This window comes from Balearica regulorum, chromosome 1 (assembly GCF_011004875.1).
Source record: "Balearica regulorum gibbericeps isolate bBalReg1 chromosome 1, bBalReg1.pri, whole genome shotgun sequence".
Lineage (NCBI taxonomy): Eukaryota > Metazoa > Chordata > Aves > Gruiformes > Gruidae > Balearica > Balearica regulorum.
This window is the reverse complement of record NC_046184.1, coordinates 46,183,350-46,204,509: the sequence shown is the minus strand read 5'-3', so window position 1 is coordinate 46,204,509 and position 21,160 is coordinate 46,183,350.

Sequence of the window (21,160 nt, the reverse complement as noted above, 5' to 3'; positions counted from 1 at the left end):
CACTCCAGTAAAGTCATAAGGGATTTCAAGAAAGAGTGGGCTGTAGCAGCTGTTTGTATTGTTATTTCTTTGATACTTTAATCTCTGGGGTTTTTTTAGGTTTATTCAATTTTGTTATATGCTACTTTTAGTTTTGAGTCAGAAAGGAAGCATAGCTGGAAGGCATAACTGGTATCAGTTTTGTTATCTTCTTCTCTTAGTCCTTCTTTAATTAGACCAGTTCCAGAATCATCTCACCACTTACTCATTTTAGCTTGGCTATTTTCTGTTTGTGTATCATCAGCAAAAGAATATATATATTATTTTTTTTACACATTACATCAAAGAAAGCGCAATCACAGTCCATGCTCCCATTCATTAGCTTATTCAATTTTATTTGAAGAATAACTTTCTTAAGGAGAAATGAGACTGAGTTTCCTCTTAAAGGTGGATAACTCAGTTAAAAATCAATACAAGAGGCAGGAAACAAGAAAACATGATCAAGTACGATTTTACTGCAGTAGAGCTTAGATTTTTAAATTCAGACATGTTTAGGAAGGTTCTTCAATTTTGTTCACATGTGCTATAAGCTATATTCTAATACTGTCATAATATATGAATAAAGAGATACTAATTACCCACACTTCAATGTAAATTTTTCACTCAGCTGGAGCATCAGTCTTTAACACATTCTTGCAAACAGATTGAACAGAAGTTTACAGGCTGAATTGCAGTGCATCAGCCTGACTTTCAGATCTGTTGTCTAGCAAATGCTGTCAAACGGACTGCAAGTGTTAATGTTATTTTCAGAAATTACGTTGGTCTCTATTCACAGCTAAATGCCACAAAGTTTTATTTACAAAATATAGCTATATTTCTTAGGCATTTTATTTGATGTCCCAAAATATCACCCTTTTACAGTGTTTCTTCCAGAACTACAAATAAGATTGGTTTCAGGAAAAGATAGCATACAGACAGTGTTATCTGATATATGCATATTAATTCAAACAAATAACGGATGTTTTACTTCCCTCTGCTTACTGGGCAATTTGAGCAATTGACCTTTGTTCCATGAAAATTACATGAATTTGAATTAAATTTCAATCTATATTGCAACTAAATTCCAACTTTAATAGAAGGCTGATCCAAAGAGCTGCAGGGAAAAAAAAAATCACACCCCCCCTCCCCCCCAAAAAAACCCAAAACGAACCAAACCAAACCCACGCCAAACCAGAAAGCAAACCCAAATGAACAACAAAACCTTTGTTAGATATAACTCAGATTTAATGCATTATTTTTCCTAGGAAACCACATACTCCAGTAGTTTTAATATCTTAGCAAACATTCATTTATTATGATCACTGCAAATTGCACTGCTAAAAATTGTACAAAGCCAATTTATTAATTAAATATTCAATTCATTCTCACTCCTTGCTCTGTCCGGTCTTCATACATTTCACATAATTATTTGTCAAGTTTGTATTTCCAAGGCTTTGAGTTAAATACAAGTTTAACTTAGACAGATAGTTTGCATTAAGGTTATTTTTAACCTGTCAGGTAATATTATTTTAACCAATAAATTAAACACAGCTACATACACTTGTATACACCTAAAATAAACCAGTGCATAAAACAGAAACAAAACCAAAAGCAACCCAAAAACCCATAATATGCTTAGCATATATTTCATATTTCTGATTTCTTTATTGTATCTCTATGGATACCCTTTCAGGACATTTCTTATTCCTTCGACATTCTTGTAATAAGACCTCATATTTATCCCATGCTTTGAGTAAGTTCTTGGTTACCAAATTCTGCCTCCACTAGAATTTCATTTATCCTCAGACTTCATTGAGACTGGACATATATGCTTCTTCATATGAATGCTTACAGGCTGTGATCAGAAATCCCACTTAATGCCCAAGTATCATTTATTTTCAAGCTACAGCAAGGTAATTTACTGTGATTTTTAAACAAAAGTAGTTGTCTCTCTTCCTTGAAATCTTCTTATCCTGTCATGGTAAATTAAGCCAACTTGTGCTCCCTAATGATTGTCTTTTCTAACACCTGGTCCTTAAGAAAGTCCTATCTTAACTCTACTACCCCTGTTTTCGCTCCGTCTTTCAGCCCCGAGATGTTCTAGTTCTAGTGAACTTAACTATAGCTCTCAGAGCCAGTAGCATTTTTCTTTAGCTAACTCTCTAGTTAACTTCTGTTGAGGAGGGTCTGTGATATTCTTAGCTACCTGCATCCTGCTTCAAAGTGTCAGGTTCTACAAATATTATCATAACAGAGATATCCTAGCTCCTCAACTAAACATATAGTTTAACAAATTATTTTTGGTATTTCTGAGTTTAACAATACCTAGTGATCTGTATACCTATCTGACTCTGTGCAGGACTAGACAAAGGTATCCTATGTTTAGTCTGAATAGATTTCAGCAATACAGTACCAGCAATACAGTATTTATTTACTTCAACTCACAACAGGAAGATCCCAAATATAATGCTGTGCTAATGCAGCTACAGAGCTGCCAGCTGGCTCACTGGGAGATAACTTAGTGAGTTTTCTACTCATTACTGCACTTTATGGTATAGACATATCTGATCAGTATGAATATCCTATGAGAGATGAAGTGACCATACTCATCACTTCAACTACAGGCATATAAAACGATAAGGTTAATGCACTTTCCAACAATAATAAGTCCCTATGAAGGGGTATTCTCTGGTCACCTCCACACACCTCACTGCCCTGAGGCTGCTTCTACATACAAACCCAGGACTGGAAGATTGACATCACTACAATTTTGTCCTGAAAATAACTTTCTCATACCAATAAAACCCAACAAAACCAAACAAACAAAACCCAATGAAAGTTTAGATTTTTTTTTTTTGAGGGTGCAACTTGTTTATGCTTTCTATAATATCAGAACTACTCGGGAATTTTCTACAGAGTTGAAATGTTCTGTGAAAAATGTTTACTTTCTAGCAAGAAAAAAGCCAAAAAGAAAATAGCAAAGATATCTAAAACAAAAATATTTCAATTTACCAAACTGATTTTAGGATATTAATTTTAAGGTACTTCAAAATTAATCCGTTCACACTCTGTCAAGTAATAAGGTGCCTCAGCAGAGTAGCATAATCATCTTGCATCCACAGATAGAAAAGGACTACTAAGTACTGAAAACACAGTTTCTACACAAGCAATGCTCCAACTTAGACAAATATTAATATTGCTAGGCTTGCAGACACCTGACCAGTAGATGCAGCTACTTCTCATTTGAATATGAAATTTTGAATGTAATTAATGTACTGATTTTCTTTTGTTAAGCCAGTTGGATAAGAAATTCTTCTCAATGAACTCCGTGTACTGAACTCCAAATAGCCTTTACAGCCTGTATCATACATTTCTGGTAAAACCTGTAAAATAATTAGAACTGTGCTTTCTTATGATAGTTCTGCAAAGCACCAAATGTTGATGACTGGGAAAAATAACAGATACAGGTGTAATGCAGTTTGGGTCACAGAAAATTACCTCATGCTGCCATTAACCTTTAAGTTCTCAATTGCCTAATGGCCAAACTAGAAATTATTTATTTAAATTTTTAGTAGGAAGCAATATTAAATTGAGAGTATTAAATTTATGTCTTGTTTCTATCATCCATGCAGAGAAAAATAATGGGCAAATTAAATGTCTCTATTCACAATGGTGCTAAAGATATTTTTCCTGAGTTTTTTCTAGCTCTAAAATATTAATTATTTATTGAACTTGAAGTCAAAATTCATCCTTATAGGTAACAGAGTCTGTATTCCTTGAGCTGGCAAGCATGAAGCATTTGACATCAGTTTTAATGTCTCATGATTCCAAACAGAACTGTGATCTTCTCTTGGTCTAGCCACTTAACTATGCTCAAATGAGAAATTCAGTTTTACTGACATGTACTTTCTGATTCTATAACAGAAATAGAATATCTAATTATTTTTTAAATTTTAAATACAATATAAAGCCATATATGCTCTGGATAGAATAAAAAGCTAAACATAAGATATGAAATCAGTTGAATAAACCATAATACAGTTAGAAGAATCTGGTATTAAGCACTTCCACTACCTATTGGGAAAACAATTTTATGTTAATAGTGCTACCTACAATACCAAATAAAAACATGAAATAGCTCTGAAACAAGATGGATTTTGCAAAAGCTTTGTTATAGCTTGGCTGAGAATTGTTCCTTCCTTTTCAGGATTTTTTTCAGCTTTTCAGGATTTTTTTCCTTTCCATTGAATCCTGGCGTGAAAGATAGAACCCCTTTTACAGAAACCCTTTTTTCATAATGTGAAAATATTCCAGTCACTATAGAACTTAACAGACCTGGAAAATTATTTGAGACAGCTTTGTCTGAGAGGGATTTTTTGGGGTGATGGGGGACATGGGGTGTGGATGGAGCAAGAGTTTGACTAGTAAAACTGAAGTCAAGTCCTTCTCTTATGTGAGCGACTTAAGCAAGAGATAATACAGAAGTAATTCTGGTTAAATTAGTTGAATTTTGTATGCAAAAGTTAATTCATTTGGCAATAGAAGACATTTAAAACCTGCCCCAGAATAAACTACACCGCAAGTTTCCTCAGCTAGGACAGAACAAACCCAAACCTCCAACCAGAAACAGGAAAAGCACAGGCTTAGAAATAAAAGTGACATCCAAAAAGAGGTTGCACTGATATATTCTGCCTCCCTCCTTGCAGTCTGCTATAAAATTGGACATTCTATCCTCACACTGAAAGAAACTCCCTAACAACATAATGAACCCTAACCTAAACTTCTGAAAAGCTACATTTTCATGAGTCAGCAGTTTTGATAAGCAACTACATCATCAGAATAAATACTCAGCATCTCTAGCTGTAATTAATCTATAACAGCTGAAATTAATCCATGTAGTCAAATCATGATAGGTTAGCTTCAGTTTTATCATATGATCATATAATACAATGGTTTGGGTTGGAAAGGAACCTAAAGATCATCTAGTTCCAACCCCTCTGCCATGGGCAGGGACATCCTCCACTAGACCAGGTTGCCCAAAGCCCCATCCAACCTGGCCTTGAACACTTTCAGGGAGGGGGGCATCCACAACTTCTCTGGGCAACTTGTTCCAGTGTCTCACCACCCTCATCATGAAGAATTTCTTCCTAATTTCTAGTCTAAATCTACCCTCCTTCAGTTTAAAATCATTACCCCTTGTCCTATCACTACATGCCCTTGTAAAATGTCCCTCTTCAACTTTCTTGTAAACCCCTTTTATGTGCTGGAAGGCTGCTCTAAGGTCTTCCTGAAGCCTTCTCTTCTCCAGGCTGAACAAGCCCAACTCACTCAGCCTGTCCTCATAGAAGAGGTGCTCCAGCCCTTTGATTTTCTTTGTTGCCCTCCTCTGGACTCGCTCCAACAGCTCCATGTCCTTCTTGTACTGGGAACCCCAGAGCTGGATGCAGTAATCGAGGTGAGGTCTCATGAGAGTAGAGTAGACTGGGAGAATCACCTCCCTCTATCTGCTGGTCACACTTCTTTTGATGCAGTCCAGAATATGGTTGGCTTTCTGGTCTGCAAGCGCACATTGAGCTTCTCATCCACCAAGCCCCCCAAGTCAGGGAGTACGCTCAATCTGTTCTCCACGCAGCCTTGGGATTGCCCTGACCCATATGCAGGACCTTGCACTTGGCCTTGAACATCATGAGGTTCGCACAGGCCCACCTCTCAAGTCTGTCAAGGTCCCTCTGGATGGCATCCCTTCCCTCCAGTGTGTCGACCGCACCACACAGCTTGGCGTCATTGGCAAACTTGCTGAGGGTGCACTTGATCCCACTTTGCATGTCGCCGACAAAGATATTGAACAGTGCTGGTCCCAAAATCAACCCCTGAAGGACACCACTCATCACTAGTCTCCACTTGGACATTGAGGCATTGATCATACTTCATTTCATGCAACCACCCAGCCAATTTCTTATTCCTCGAGTGGTCCATTGGTCCAATCCATGTCTCTCCAGTTTAGACCCAAGGATGCTGTACGAGACAGTGTCAAATGCCTTGCACAAGTCCAGGTAGATGATATGAGTTGCTCTTCCCTTATCCACAAACACTGTACCCTGTAGTAGAAGGCCACCAAATTTGTTAGGCACGATTTGCACTTAGTGAAGCCATATTGGTTGTCACCTATCACCTCCTTATTTTCCCTGTGCCTGAGCATAGTTTCCAGGAGGATCTGCTCCATTATCTTGCTGCGCACAGAGGTGAGACTGACAGGCCTGTATTTCCTCAGGTCTTCCTTTTTTCCCCTTTTTAAAAATGGGGGTTTTGTTTCCTCTTTTCCAGTCAGTGGGAACTTTACCAGACTGCCACGACTTCTCAAATATGATGGACAGTGTCTCAGTCACTTCATCCACTAGTTCCCTCAGGACCCGCGGATGCATCTCATCAGGTCCCATGGACTTCTGCACCTTTAGGTTCCTTAGATGGTCTTGAATCTGATCTTCTCTTCCTTCTCCCAGTCCCTGCCTTTGCCTTCTGAGGCCTCGGCGGTGTGGCTAGAGCACTTGCTGGTGAAGACCGAGGCAAAAAAGTCATTGAGTACCTCAGCCTTCTTCATATCCTGGGTAACCAGGTCTCCTGTTTTATTCCAAAGGGGGCCCACATTTTTCCTAGTCTTCTCTTTATCACTGACATACCTACAGAAGCTTGTTTTGTTGTCCTTGACATCCCTGGCCAGATTTGATTCTGTCAGGGCTTTGGCTTTCCTAACCTGATCCCTGGCTGCTTGGACAATTTCTCTGTATTCCTCCCAGGCTACCTGCCCTTGCTTCCAGCCTCTGTAGGCTTCCTTTTTGTGTCTGAGCTTGTCCTGGACCTCCTTGTTCAGCCATGCAGGCTTCTTGGTGTTTTTGCCTGACTTCCTCTTTGCTGGGATGCATCGCTCCTGAGCTTGGAGGAGGTGACCCTTGAATGCTAACGAGCTTTCCTGGGCTTTGTTCCCTGTACTCTGCCAAGCAGGTCCCTGAGGAGGCCAAAGTCTGCTCTCCTGAAGTCCAGGTTAGCGAGCTTGCTGTGCACCCTTATCCCTGCCCTGAGGATTTAGAAATCCACCATTTCATGTTCACTGCATACAAGGCTGCCATTGAGCTTCACATTCCCCACGAGTCCCACCCTGTTGGAGAGAACAAGGTTCAGCATGGCACCTCTCCTCATTGGCTCTTCTGTCACTTGGAGAAGGAAGTTATCATCAACACACTACAGAAACTTCCTGGATTGCTTATGCCTTACTGTGTTGTCCCTCCAACAGATATTGGGATACTTATGTCCCCCATGAGGACCAGGGCTTGTGAACATGAGGCTGCTCCTATCTGTCTATAAAAGGCCTCATCTGCTTGGTTGTCATGGTTGGGTGGTCTGTAGCAGACACCACTATAGTGTCCCCTGTCCCTGCCCTCCCTTTAATCCTGACCCACAAGCTCTTGGTTGGCTCCTGATCCATCCTCAGGCGAAGCTCCATGCACTCCAGCTGGTCACTGACATAGAGGGTGACACTCCCTACTCGTCTCCCCTGCCTGTCCTTCATGAAGAGCCTGTACCCTTCCATCCCAACACTCCAGTCATAGGAGCTATCCCACCATGTGTCTGTGACGTCAATAAGATCACAGCCCTGCAGGCATGCGTGTATCTCTAACTCCTCCTGTTTATTCCCCCTTCTACCTGCGTTTGCATAGAGGTATCTAAGTTGGGTCCCTGATGAAGCTGATTTAACTGGCTGGAGTGGCTGGAATTACTTTGTGCTGCACTGCACGTGCTCTCCTGCTGACCTGTGATTCTTCTCCTGGCTCTGGGCATCTGTTGCTGGCACTGGCATCAAACTGGTAGCAGTGGGATGGATTGAAGTTCCCCTGCCCTGGCAGCTTTAGTTTAAAGCCCTTATCTGTGACTGAAATCATGCTTTGAGATCCCCCTGGAAGAAATGTCAGAGTAGATCAACTCCATTTGTCTACAGGGTGTGTTTATCCCTTGTCTGAATAATCAACAGATCAAATGTACTCTAATTTCCTCATTTCTCTTGAGGAATGAGTCTGACACAACTTTTGCATGTAGGATTTTTCCAGAAATTGAAGGTGGCAGCCCTGGTATTCCTTGGTTTTGTTTGATTAGTTTTACCACATGGGAGATTTAGTATCTCTTTCTTCTAGAGTCTTAAGGACTGCAAACTGCAGGTTTGTTCATGTGATCATCTGTATTGCTTTGAAAATACAAATGTAGAAAAAGAGTAGCTACTCTTACGAGTTTTTGTATTTCATATAGAGCTGGATGATATGAATTTCCCGGGTGATTGTGGCACACCCTCAAAATTCTATGCATAGCAAAGAGATGATACTCTGTGTGCACAACATATAGGACATTATTGCTGTTAATAACATGATATGAACCAGATTTACATGAAAACTATCAGATGCCTTCATTTTCTAATAATGTCTTTCATGTAAATTTTCTGAAAAGAGAACCTTTCGTGTAACTATCTGTCTAGACTCTTTCCTGTTTTATGAAAGCTTATGACATAAGCGTCCCCTGGGTGAGCACATATATTTCTCTCTAGACTGATGGTTCTGAGCTAATTCATCCATCTCTGTAGTATATTATCTGAAGTGCACAGCTGCCACAAAACTTGATCATCTGTTCTTCCTCATTACAGCTGCACCAGTAATACCACTGTATTTAAGGAACTGTCATCCTTCCATTGAAAGAAAAAAAAAAAAATCAAATTATCAAAGGCTGGAATTTATCTGGCAAGTAAACTTTCAGCAAAGTTGTAGTAACCTCTCCTTTCTCTGTCTAAGTTTCACTCAAATCCCAATATTTATTCTTTGTTACCTTACTTAGGTTAGTTTATGTTTGTGATTTTTGTTAAAGAGTTGAGTAAAAATATGTATATGATAGAAGCCCTGCAGATTATTAACTCAAATTATCAATTCCTCCTGATGTGGTAATACAGGTAATCAACATAAAATAGGCTGTATAGATTGTAAAGACATCTATGCAGTGTAACCTCTTCCTATAGACATTTTTATAGATAAATTTGGTATATAGTAGGTCCAAGGCATGCCACTGCAATGACAGTAAGGAGAAAAGTCAAAGCATTTTGGTCAGATAATTGTGATGTAATGCAAACTGTCTTAAAATATATGATGGAAATTCATTCTAGAGGTAGTTAGACCTTAAACGGAAACTGCTCTTTGGAATAGCTTTTACTTTCAGTGTTTGAGGTACTTTTTAGAAAAAAAAGTTATTCTTGTATTGTGTTTCTATGGTTGTATGTGTAGTCTTTAAAAAATAAGGCAAGTGTTTATTCATATATAAGTACTAAATGCCTCACCAAAGAGACTATCTTCTGTATTTGGTGCCTTGTCTCTGCTACAGGTATACAAATAGTAACTGAAAAACACACGTTGCTCTACAATATCAAGTCATGAAACATATTCCTTTATGTATAGTGTGAGGCAATTCAACACTTCCATGGAAACGGCTGCATTCATTTAATATCCAGTACCCATGAAAGAGTGAAAAGGATCTAGGAGAGTGCACTGCTGAGATTCAATGGAACGGTCTTTCAATAATGAGGAATATAAATGTCAGGTAAATGCTCTTCATTTCTTATCAGGATCTAATTTCTATGAATTCTGGTTATGATCAGGCCCTCTTTACTTGGGTATTGACCCGCAATGGACAATTACAGGTTACGTATTTGTGTCTCATTCAAAGGAGATCTGCCATCTGGGTAACTCAGAACATGTTGTTTCTGTTCTTTTCTCAGTGAATTTCAAATGATGTTGAATAATGGTCAAAATCAGAAATTTATTTTGTTGAGCTGTAAAACAACAATTCTTTTGAAAGTTGTTGGTTATTCTGATTGATTTAATCAAAGAAAGGAAGGGAAGAGGACTGGAACTAATCTGGGGCATTTCTATTTCTCTCTGTAAATTCCCAAAGATACAATGGAATTATTAAATAATTTAAAGTAATAAAATCTTTCAAGAAGTTAAGCAGGATGTGTATGGTTATCAGGTCACTTATTTAGATAGAAGAGAAAATTGATTGCTAAAACCAAAAGACTCAATTCAAAATAACCCAAACCTGAATAACAAATCTCCAGGATATTACAGAAAGTGCCTGAGAGAGCCTATCAAATATGACAATAACTTAGCTTTAATTCAAAACAAACCCTTTAATGTCACAGAAAACACTCTACCATAAAATTCATACTGCATCACAAGTACTATAATTGTAATGATTTCCTGTAAAGGTCCTGTAAAAATCTGTGATTCATGTACGAGGTCAAAACAGAAACATTTATTTTATTGAAGGACTTGGAACATTCAGGATTTGCACTGATGTTATTTTTACTGTCATTCATTATTATAGAAATTTCAAAAGGGAATAAAAGATCTGAGAAAAAATATAGCATAGGGAATTCAACATAGATATTATAAGATGACATTAAAAATTAAAATCATATTATTCATCATTTTAATGGGAACCAGTAATAATTACAGTGAGAGACTACAAACAGCAAAAATCCATGAATCCATAGGAATAACATTCAAATGTTTGCTTTAAAATATTAGTAATTCATTGATGGCAAACAAATGTCATCGAGCCATAGACTAAGTAGTATTAAAATGTTGCCTTCATAGAAGAAGTAATTTATGTTACAGGAGTTTGCTTACAAAAATATCTGTAGTTCTCTGCTTTCTACAGATTAAGATAATTGAAATTTAGAGGCAGTGTGGTTAAGTTTGACCTTCTATCACAGCAAGGCAAATGTTCATTTCAATCCTCAATACACTTTGGTTTCTGCATTCTAATAAGACCAAATCATGGACTATGTACATCAGGTTCCACTTTTTCCTAAACATTACATATTTATGTTTACACAGAGTCCAAGTTTAAATGAGGAAAGCATTGACCAACCCCATCTGAGAATTTTTAAGTCAGTCTTCTACACTGCTGATATAAAGGCAACATATTTGGAAATAAAAAGCAATAGCTAGGTCCAGCTAGCTCAAACTAAGTCAAAGTGGCAGACTTCTTTATATCTGTTGTCAGGTTCTTAATAGCATTTTTATGTAATTTTTGCATTCAATGCTCTCTTGATGAATTGGCTTACAAAGTTCTATTCATATTTTTCATTGTAAATCTCATTACATTGACAGGTAACATCACACAGTGTGTGCTTTCTGCAAAATGCAGGCCCTCCGTAATACTATATTCTTGTTCTGTAGTTTATTGTTTATGTAAAACCAACTGTCAAGACAATTTCATTGTTATTATTGATGTGTTATCTTCTTTGTGTTTTATTCAGGGAGATTTTTACTGACACATTTTAAAAGCTCTTTGCAAAATATATGTTGAAAGTTTTGCACTATGTTATTACCTAAGAAATTTCTAAAACGGTTGTGGTTTTTTTATAAATTACAAGTAATGACAGTGTCTTGGATTTCCAGTAGCAGCTGATGCACTGGAAAAAAAATGTATTGTTAAAAAATTAGTCTAAAAGGAAAACTCAAGCTTTAATACTTCAGGCAAGCTTCAGTTGAAGCTGTAGAAAGCTAGGCAACTTTAATATAGGCAAAATTTCATTGATTTAACAGCAATTTCAAGATAACATTAGAATAAGGAAAGAAAGAGAACACCGAAAATCAGGTCATTCATACAAACCCAGTACAATTTCATTAACTTCATTGGAATTATAGAATTTTGTCAAATTTAGGCTGAACTTCATTAAAATTTTAGGAAATATTGGTTCCAATAAAAAATCTTGCATATATTTTATTTTAATAAGAAAAAAGTGGAAAAAACTGAATAGACATGTTTTCCTACCACTCACAAATGAGTGGACAACTTCACTACGCCTTTTTGTTTGTTTGTTTCCTATCAAGTGAAACTAATAATTAGCTCAGATATTGCAGAAATAATAAATTTCCAAAAAATGAACTTTGAAAATGTGGTGTTTAGGATCCTAGTGTTGTCTCCTCATAGGGTCTAAAACAATAACTCATTTTTTGCTTACAGAGTCATCAGTCAGTTCCCTGAAGTGCAGTTTGTAGTAGTTCAGTAGTTCACAAATTCCTATGGGATTTTCAATGACATTTTGCATTGTGTATGATGATTCCCATATTTCTAGTTCAACAAATTGAATCAATCCATCACAATATCTAGAATGGCAGTATATTAAATAGTGTATATTAATCTCATACGCTGAAAAATCGGCTTCTTGTTTCTGATATTCCCGCTTTCTGTGGTATGTTTGCACTGCCTGTAGCATCAAGATAGTATTTGTGAGAATAAATTAGCATGTATATGTATATACACATAAAAATCTTTCTAGTCATAATATTCCTTTACCCATATTATTCCTCATTTGTCTGCTTACTCATGCCCTCAATTTTCTCATACCAGGAGTTATGAAGCAATGCTTTTCTTCTTAACTTTGCCTTAATAGTTTCAACAGCCTTTCCTGTCATGCTTGGAGCTCATAGATTTCACTAGCAGATTGATAGCTTGGTGGCTTAGTGGCAGCATTTTCCATTTGTTCTTGATTGCAAGCTTTACGGATCTGAGTGAGTTTGCAAGCTTGGGGAAGCAAATTACACAGGCTTTCTTGACAACATTTAAACTGCTGTGAAAAGCTAGTTTTGAGAGTAGTTGTAAGAAATTTACAGAAATCTTCCAGGTATAACTTATAATGTATGGGGCCACATTTTCTGAGGTGAAGGCAAGGCAGCAAAATAATCACAAAAGTTAGAATATTAATTAGCAATTCCTTGGAACTGCCATTGTGAACAGGTTAGCATTTCTTGTGATTCTGAGCTGAATAAGTAAGGCCATAGAGGACTAGAAAAAGAGATAATGGTTTTAAATAAATAATTTAATTTCTATTTCATAGGAATGGGATGACTGTGTCAACAAGATGATTTATTTTCTGAACTGTTGTTAATGATGTAAAATATTTCAAAATCTGTGGTTTAACTTAGGATATTGGGAAGACATTGATTCTACTCTAACCATTAGAAATAATCTTCCTCATGAAAACCTAGTTTATGAGAGTAAGATTTCAGGGTCTTACAAGCCTCTGTGTAGAAAACTAGGAAAATAACTGAAATTAAAATTCAATGAAGATGGATAACATATTACATTTTAATGCACTCATGATCACTTCTGTAGCACAAATGACAGTGCAAAAAACGATGGTGAACATTGCAAAGCCTCTTCTGGAAAACGTTTCATGATCCTGCTTACAAAGCCTGAACCAGTGACATTCTGTGTCTAGAATTTCTTGCTTATGAACTGTAATGCCAGTAAATACTACAATCTCCCCAAGGATTTGACTACAGATAGGAAACACTATACGCTGCAGATATTTGGAGCTATGTGCGCACTGGCCAAACTCAGTTGCTGATTGCCTTTCCAAATGCTGCCAAGCAGAATTCCTGAAGACTGAATTCAGTCTTTCACTTGCTTTTAGTCAGCACTGATTTTCAAAATGATTTCAGAAACCAAATCATCTCTGCTACTTCTAGTTTTTCGTCGAATTTCCTTGAAACTGACAAGTGGCTTAAAGATCTTGCAGGTGCACACTCAGACAACTCATGGACACAGAAGATCCTTTTCCCTTGAAGGGGTTGAGGTGGAAGAAGAAAACCCACAAACCTAATCTGAATTATATATATACAATCTGAAATATTCCTATACCAAAAATTTAATGTAAATATCAAAGATCTGATGACAGGCAATGAAGATACATTCTGATACATTCTTTAACCAAAAAGAATTGTAGATAAATTTCCTTTTAAAACAGATATCCTAGGACATGTCTTAACTGAGTAAAAGCAGAGTTTCTGTGTCACATCTAAAGTTAGGGAATAGAATTCATTACACTTTTGCTTTAACAAATGCTTTTATTTGAAGAAAAGATCAGCCTCAATAGCTCATGGTAAAGTTATTTATTAGCATTATCATTTGCATCCTCATGGTATTTTGAAGATCTTGAAATAGATTAGAAGAAGTTCAATGTGGAAACACTCTAGAAACCAAGCAGATGAGTGGATTGGGTGAAGGACAAAAGATTGACAACACTGTGACAGAATAATATTAATGCTGTGCTGTAGGCACACTGGCAGCATTTGACAATGATTGTCAAGAAATGCAGGGATCATAGGCAACACAGGTTAGAACATAAATGTTTAGTTTTGTAGAAATATTGAAAAGAGAAGATTTAACTGACTTTGCAAAAAGTAGTATGAGACTCTTCCTAAGTGTGGGAATCAACACAAAAATATTACTCAGAAAGAATGTTTCTTTGCCTCATCAGAGGCAATAATGAAAAGGAACATATGTAATCTGGAACACAGTTCTGACAAGTTATCCCTGCCTGATTTCAGGGTTCCAGTATTAGATATGATAAACATAGATTTTGTGGACATAAAAGCAGTTATTATCCTCTTGAAATCAGGATATCTTTAACTTTTTACTATAGAAGATGCTGGTTGATTTTGTTCTTAAATACAATTTTTATGTTCTAAGAACATTCAAGTCTTCTTCAACCATCCTCTACCTCATGAAGTCACTAATAATATGAGATAGAAAAGCAAGATTTATAATTACTGCTGTTAAAATTATGGTATTTAGGAAAACAAAATAATTATTTAACTTGGGGTTTAGGGGTTACTGGTTTACCATCGAAATAATAGATTATATCCTGCTTCTAGTCACATGCCTAAAGATCAACTTCAGGAGAATAAATGAGGACAGGATTTTTGCTTTTGATGGTAAGGAATTGAAATGAGTAGCATCAAACCCTTAATTGTTTTTGTATTGGTTGTGTGTTCCAACCATGTCTGTAAGTATTTCTTGCTGAAGAGATTTTTCTTTCCTCTTGGAAACCACAAATCATTTGCTTTCATTTCTTTGATGTTCCATTCATTATATTTTGTGCTTCAAAAGTTGTATGTTCTATATAAGTAAATAAACCCCGAGGAACCAAATAAAAAAAACAAACAAAAAAAAGATATTAAAAAGTTGTATGAGTTGAGAGTACTACAATACAACGAATTCATAAGTAAAGTTCATTTTTCTACCTGAGGAAAAGAAAAAAACAAGGAACTTATCTTTCCAAGCTCCATGCTCACCCAAATAGCAAGAGGGGAAAAAAAAAAAAAAAAGAGTGAAAGAGAGAAAGGTTGAGGAAAATTAAAGAAATGAGAAGTCAGTTCTTTAAAATCATAAAATTCAGGCTTGGAAAGTATGGACTGCATATTGATTGCAGAGGTTTTACTTCATTCATAATTAAATATTTCAAAAATGTGAAAAAAAAATCCATTACCTGTGACTAACACTTGCTTACATCAAGTTATGAATGTATGCAGCAGAGAGGTCTCCTTAGCAATGGAAACAGTTTACCTATAATTTTAGCATTAGAGACCCATTTTTTCTTGCACAGAGCCAAAACTTTTATACAGCATCAAATATCAACATGTTGCAATCAGAGGTAAAAAGAAGTTCAATTAAAAATAAACCAAGCAAGATCTGGGCCATAATTTTCATTCCTCTCTTCTTTTTCTTTGTAAGAACAGCTCTTGCTGTATTTCTTCCCTTAGTGTAAGGCTAAAGACTATGATTTTTTTTTCAGTCCCACATACACAATTTTCAAGTACATTTTCAGACCCTAATACTGCCAATTTAAGCTTACTTAGAAGCACCTTACTTTTCTTTCTTACCTTTTCAGTACCTTTTAGAGGCAGTTCATTTACTGTACTTAAAAGCCCCTGAATTAAAGGACTCTACCCAGGCTTTTTTCCAAAACACACAAACAAATGGATAGTTAGTGACTGTTTAAATCACAGCTGACCTGGGAAAGAATATATTTACAAGAAGGATAATAAAGCACAAAGGTTTATTTATTACCATGTTACTTTCCAACATGAAAAACTCAGAAAAACAACATGTCTACGGGTGTATCTTTAGCTATGACAGTCTCTAAGGTCAGGCCATAAAGGATTACCATCAGAAGATACCACGACAGAATATCAAGTTTCAGATCTTAAATACCTCAGGCATTTAGCTTTATAACAAATGAAGCTGACAGCATCCCAGATACAGCTCACCCCTTTGTAGTCCCCACACCTCCTGCTATAGTTAATTAGGAACATTTGTTCACAGGTAATGATGGAAGACTGACAAATGCTAAGTGACAGACACCTAGTACATGTTAAAAAAAAGATATACAGCTGTTCATTAATCATAGTACATCTTTTCAGCTAGGGAAAGTATATGTCAAAAGAAGAAGGGTTCAAAACATACTGAAAAACATACTGTCAAACCTACTAAATGAGATTGTCTTTCTATTATAACAGAGATGTAATGAAGGTTAAGTCAGCCCTGCAATTCTAAACTTTTCTCTCCAAGGGAGTTGTCATTCAACAATGCAAAACAGAAGTCAAAGATGGGTTAAAGAATGTCATTCTACCTTTCAGTCCAACATGTAATTTTTACCCCTTGTTTTTTTTTAATGCCGTTCAGCTCTTTGAATTGAATGTCAAGTTCAGATCCTAAAAAAGTAACAGTTTTCATTTCTCATGTAGATTTGTATTTAACACTTTGGCTTTCCAAAATATTTTTCCTTTGAAAGTACTTATGGAAAACTCTCTTGCTACTCAAAAGAAATAAATACAGATATTAGCTAGTGAACTCTCTGTTTTTATTTCCTTTTCTTTTAATTGTTTTTGGTAGGGAGGCAAGTTTAGCATGACCAAGCTATCGATCATTTCTGCATGCGGCAAATGTAACGTTCTAATGTCAACTCAATTATATGTATGCCTCATTAAAATGAGGATTAAATGGAGTATATGATAGTTCCCATTTCCACAGAATTCCCACTTGAATATAGGATTTCCTGGTTATTTACAGTCTACAGGCAAGAGACCATGTGGAAATAAGAAATCAAGCTTATTGGTCATTCCCAGCTGGTCATCCCAAAGCTCATTATTGTTTCCCAAACCAGACGTAGCGTAAGGAATAGTTTTCTAGCTTAGCCCTGTTATTATGGATATTTTCCTTAACTTTCTATTCCCATTGTTAAATAGTGAGAAGGTCTGCTTCCTCAGGTTCCTCATTTAAGAAGGCCAGAAACAGAAGAAAGGAGAGGAGTGATACAAATAAAGTTGGACTTCAGGCAAGTATTTACTGCTGAATACAAAAAGGATGGGGAAAGGCGGAAACTTATGATCAGTCAGTATTTGAATCTAGGCATTCTCAGATTACCTGACAGTATATGTCATTCTAGCAACAGCTACTGGGCTACACCATGTCCCAGGTAGCATACAATCACAATCACACATATGTGGAAGGGAAATATTGTACAGAACTTAGCGACTGCCTGGAGAATTGAATAGAGGTCCACGTGCAATGCCCACCACGCTTGTTTGTCAGACCAGAGGTAATATGAGCACACAGGCATAGTCCAGGGCTACAAAACAGGCAGAAAGGGAATCCAGCTGTGCAGGAGTATCAAGAAAATCATTTAATCTCCTGCATATACCCATAGCCCGAAGGCATGAGCTAGAACATGAGATTAATTTATGCAAATGTAGTTTTTACTAGTGTCTTCTTTCAGGCACTATAAATGCAGGAAGAACAGAACTGTAAGAAGTACGCTGTGATCAGGAGCATGATGAATGAGAAAGACGATGACAACAAGGAAAAAAAAAAATCCGCAGGCAATATGTAACAAGTCAGGAGCTTCTTAGGCAGTCATAAAAGATTTTGCTTTTTTACAATAAAGGTTAACATATGCAGGTGTGTTAAACACTAGTAAACTATCTGTACAAGTTTCTGCATTATAATCACAAGGATGGGTTATTTTCAAATGCCCCTTTCTATGTTAGTTGATTAAACAGTTCAATAAAATAAAAATCAAACGAAGTCAAGGAAGGAGACACCCTGTATTTTACAATATAATATTAGCAGAAGGACTTTGTTAAATTGAAGGTCAACATCATGTTTTTTATGAATCATACTGGTTCAGCTTTATGAGAAAAATAACCTTTGAACTTCAAGTTTCCAGATGTTAGTATTTGCTGCGTAATGGTCAAAACAGATCCATAACTGTAACCCACACTGACAGCTGGCAGGCCTCCATAATGAAGCATATCACATTATTTTTTTAACTATATCTTCATAGCTAGTGTGCATCATATGTATGGACAGAGTTTTTCATAAATCTTTACAGCACAATAGTCTCCAAAGGAATCTATGAGAAATTAAATTAACTTTCTTGAGATAGTGTGTTTATTTTCCTTTATTTTGGCTAGTCTTCTGATGATAAAACAATTTTTCCTAAGAGATTTAGGGAAAAAAATCAATAAGCAAAGCAAAATTTAGTTTTATATTGATTTATTCAAATGAATTTAAAGTAGTTGTCTACCCCGTGCCTCACCTTTACATGAAAATGTACAATAACAAAATAAAAATGTATATGATGTAAGCTTTAATCAAAACTGCCCCAAATCCATTCTGTCTTCTCTCCCAGAACTTACAGAGAGTTCAGTGTTCCCTGAAAATTTGGTCTCTGGAAAGCTTTTTGGGGTGGGAAGGAAGACAGTGCCAGAGTTGAGTTCAGGTCTCTTCTCTGACGAAAACATAGTAACTACTGCATTTATAAAGAAAAAAGCCTGCTTAGATCCTGTCCATGATCTCAGCTACATATACAGAAGTGCTTTTCTTACAAATATGTACGTAGTGTGCTTAAAGGTTAATCTGTGGTGGAATCACAAATAGGACAAAAATCACTATGAACAGAGCTCAGAGGATGTGGGGGTGAAACCAATGACCCATCTTATTCTAACCTGGAAAATATATGAAAACCTAATTATATCTTTTTGTGGGGTCTCACAGAAACACAACCTACCTCTTTAAACAAGACAGATGATTGCTTTATTCTGTGGCTGGGTCTCCAGTGCTCCATGCAATTCTACAGTGAGTAAAAAGCAAGAATGGGGGGGACCTGGAAGACATGGTAGTCATCTGGCAACCTAGGCAGTGCTGTATATTTAATGTCATTAATTATAATATATACATATATATATATTTAATGTCTCTTTCCATTATTCTGATTTATTATTTATTTTTTGGTAGCATGTGGCAACCTGAAGGCAAGAATACTATTGTGACAGTCATTAAGCAAACAAAGAAGAAAATTCATTACCTGTCCTCAAATTATTTATAATCTTATTGTAAGCTGATGATAAAAGATAAATATAGATAGGGAGATAGGAGAGTACCTGGATGGATTCTGACCTTGTCCCGATAGCTATAACCATATAGGAAAAGTCTACTGGCATCCCAGCTATGGAGACTTGCAAAACCACTTAGTCTTTTGGAGATAGTTCTGGGAATTTTTCTCTCAAATATGAAGGATTATGTTTAACTTCTCTTCCTATCTCAGCTGTATGTGACAAAACAATTCTATGAAAAATAGGCTTAGAGGAGACTGTCATAAAATTAAAGTCATTCGAGCTTAATTTATAGAACAAAGAGCCGTTTCCCCAATCTTTTCTCACGACTTTCAACAAAGTTTATGTAATTCTTAATACATTTTTTTTTGCTTTTCTCTCCCTTTGAAAGGCATATTGGCTTGTTTGTTTATTTAAAGACCAATGCTGGCAGGCCAATGTTTATGAGAAAAAGTTTACAAGAATAAATCAGACAATACTTGCAATGAATGCATAAAGTTTGATACAGAAGTAAGTATTTGAATTTCATGCCTATGTGAGGTTACAAACCAGGGTGAAAAACTGGTATTTGAAAAATTACTTTTGAGCTACTAGCAATGCAGTCTGATCAATTTCTCTTTCTGAAGGACTGCATATGAATAGCAATTTGTAATTTTACAATTTTAATTTTTTTTTACTTTTATCAGACCCATGTAATATTAAAAAAAAAAAAAATAAAAGAAAGATGCAACAAAACTCACAGAAGCCTATGAAAGGTAAGATCTTATGTGTTCAGGCTTACCCCAAGCAACAGTTTTGAACCCACTTTACTGAAATCCTGCAAAGCAATAGAGTATGTGTAATTTTTTATTTTTTTTTTTAAAGAGAGGATTGTATTATGAGAAATAAATAAGGTTCATTAATCAGTGAAATTGTACATCTAATATCAGAAGTATTGAAGAATAATTTCATTTTATAAGATTGACATAAGAAAATCAAATCGCTGCCTGTTGCAAACGTAAGCTTGGACTGAGAAATAAAGTATCCCCCATGGCTGATGTTTCAAATCACTGAGAATGTCTTCACTTCTTGATTATGTTTAGCAAAAGAGACACATACATTTGTGAGTCTAAATGTTACCTGCCATAACTTTGTGTTGCCATCATTGTCTGGAGATTTTAACAGGAAGATTGTTTATATATGCTCTATAGTGTATATAATGTGTTTATATTTCTAAACATATTATGCTTGTAAATTAAATGTTACCTGAAATTTGTTATATGAAGTATTGCCCCCAATGATGGAAAAACACCCCTAAAAGGAAGAAAGAAAGTTGTTTGGTGTCCACACTTGAAAATAGTCTTTTTGTTGTTATTTTTGACATTTACTGAAATCCTTGTGCATGTGCATCTGTTTGCCTTTGGAACTCCCTAGAAACAGTTTTCTTGCTTGGTTTGAGTTAACTTTCCTTTGCATCCGTTCATTTCATTTAGTATAATGTTCCCTTGGATGTATACGAAAATTTAATAGAAGAGTAAATTAAAGAAAGAAAAACCTTCCTTATATGAACATTCAAAAGTTTTATGGAAAAATCTACCATGAAGAACAGACTAATTAATTCCACAGTTCTGGCTTGCAATATATATTGAGAAGAATTGCTGGAAGTGCCTATTTGCATGACAATACCAAGACTACACTTCAAACTCATAGCTACCTCACTAGACTACCCCAGTAAAAAAAAAAAAAAAAAAAAAAAAAAGAAAATTGAAAATTTCTTTTTTCATTTATTCCAACAGTGGTGAGTTGAGTGATTTGAGATACATATATTCTGGAATTTACATACATGATTTTGCATAACTAATATGTCTCATTCTTGAGTTAAGTTA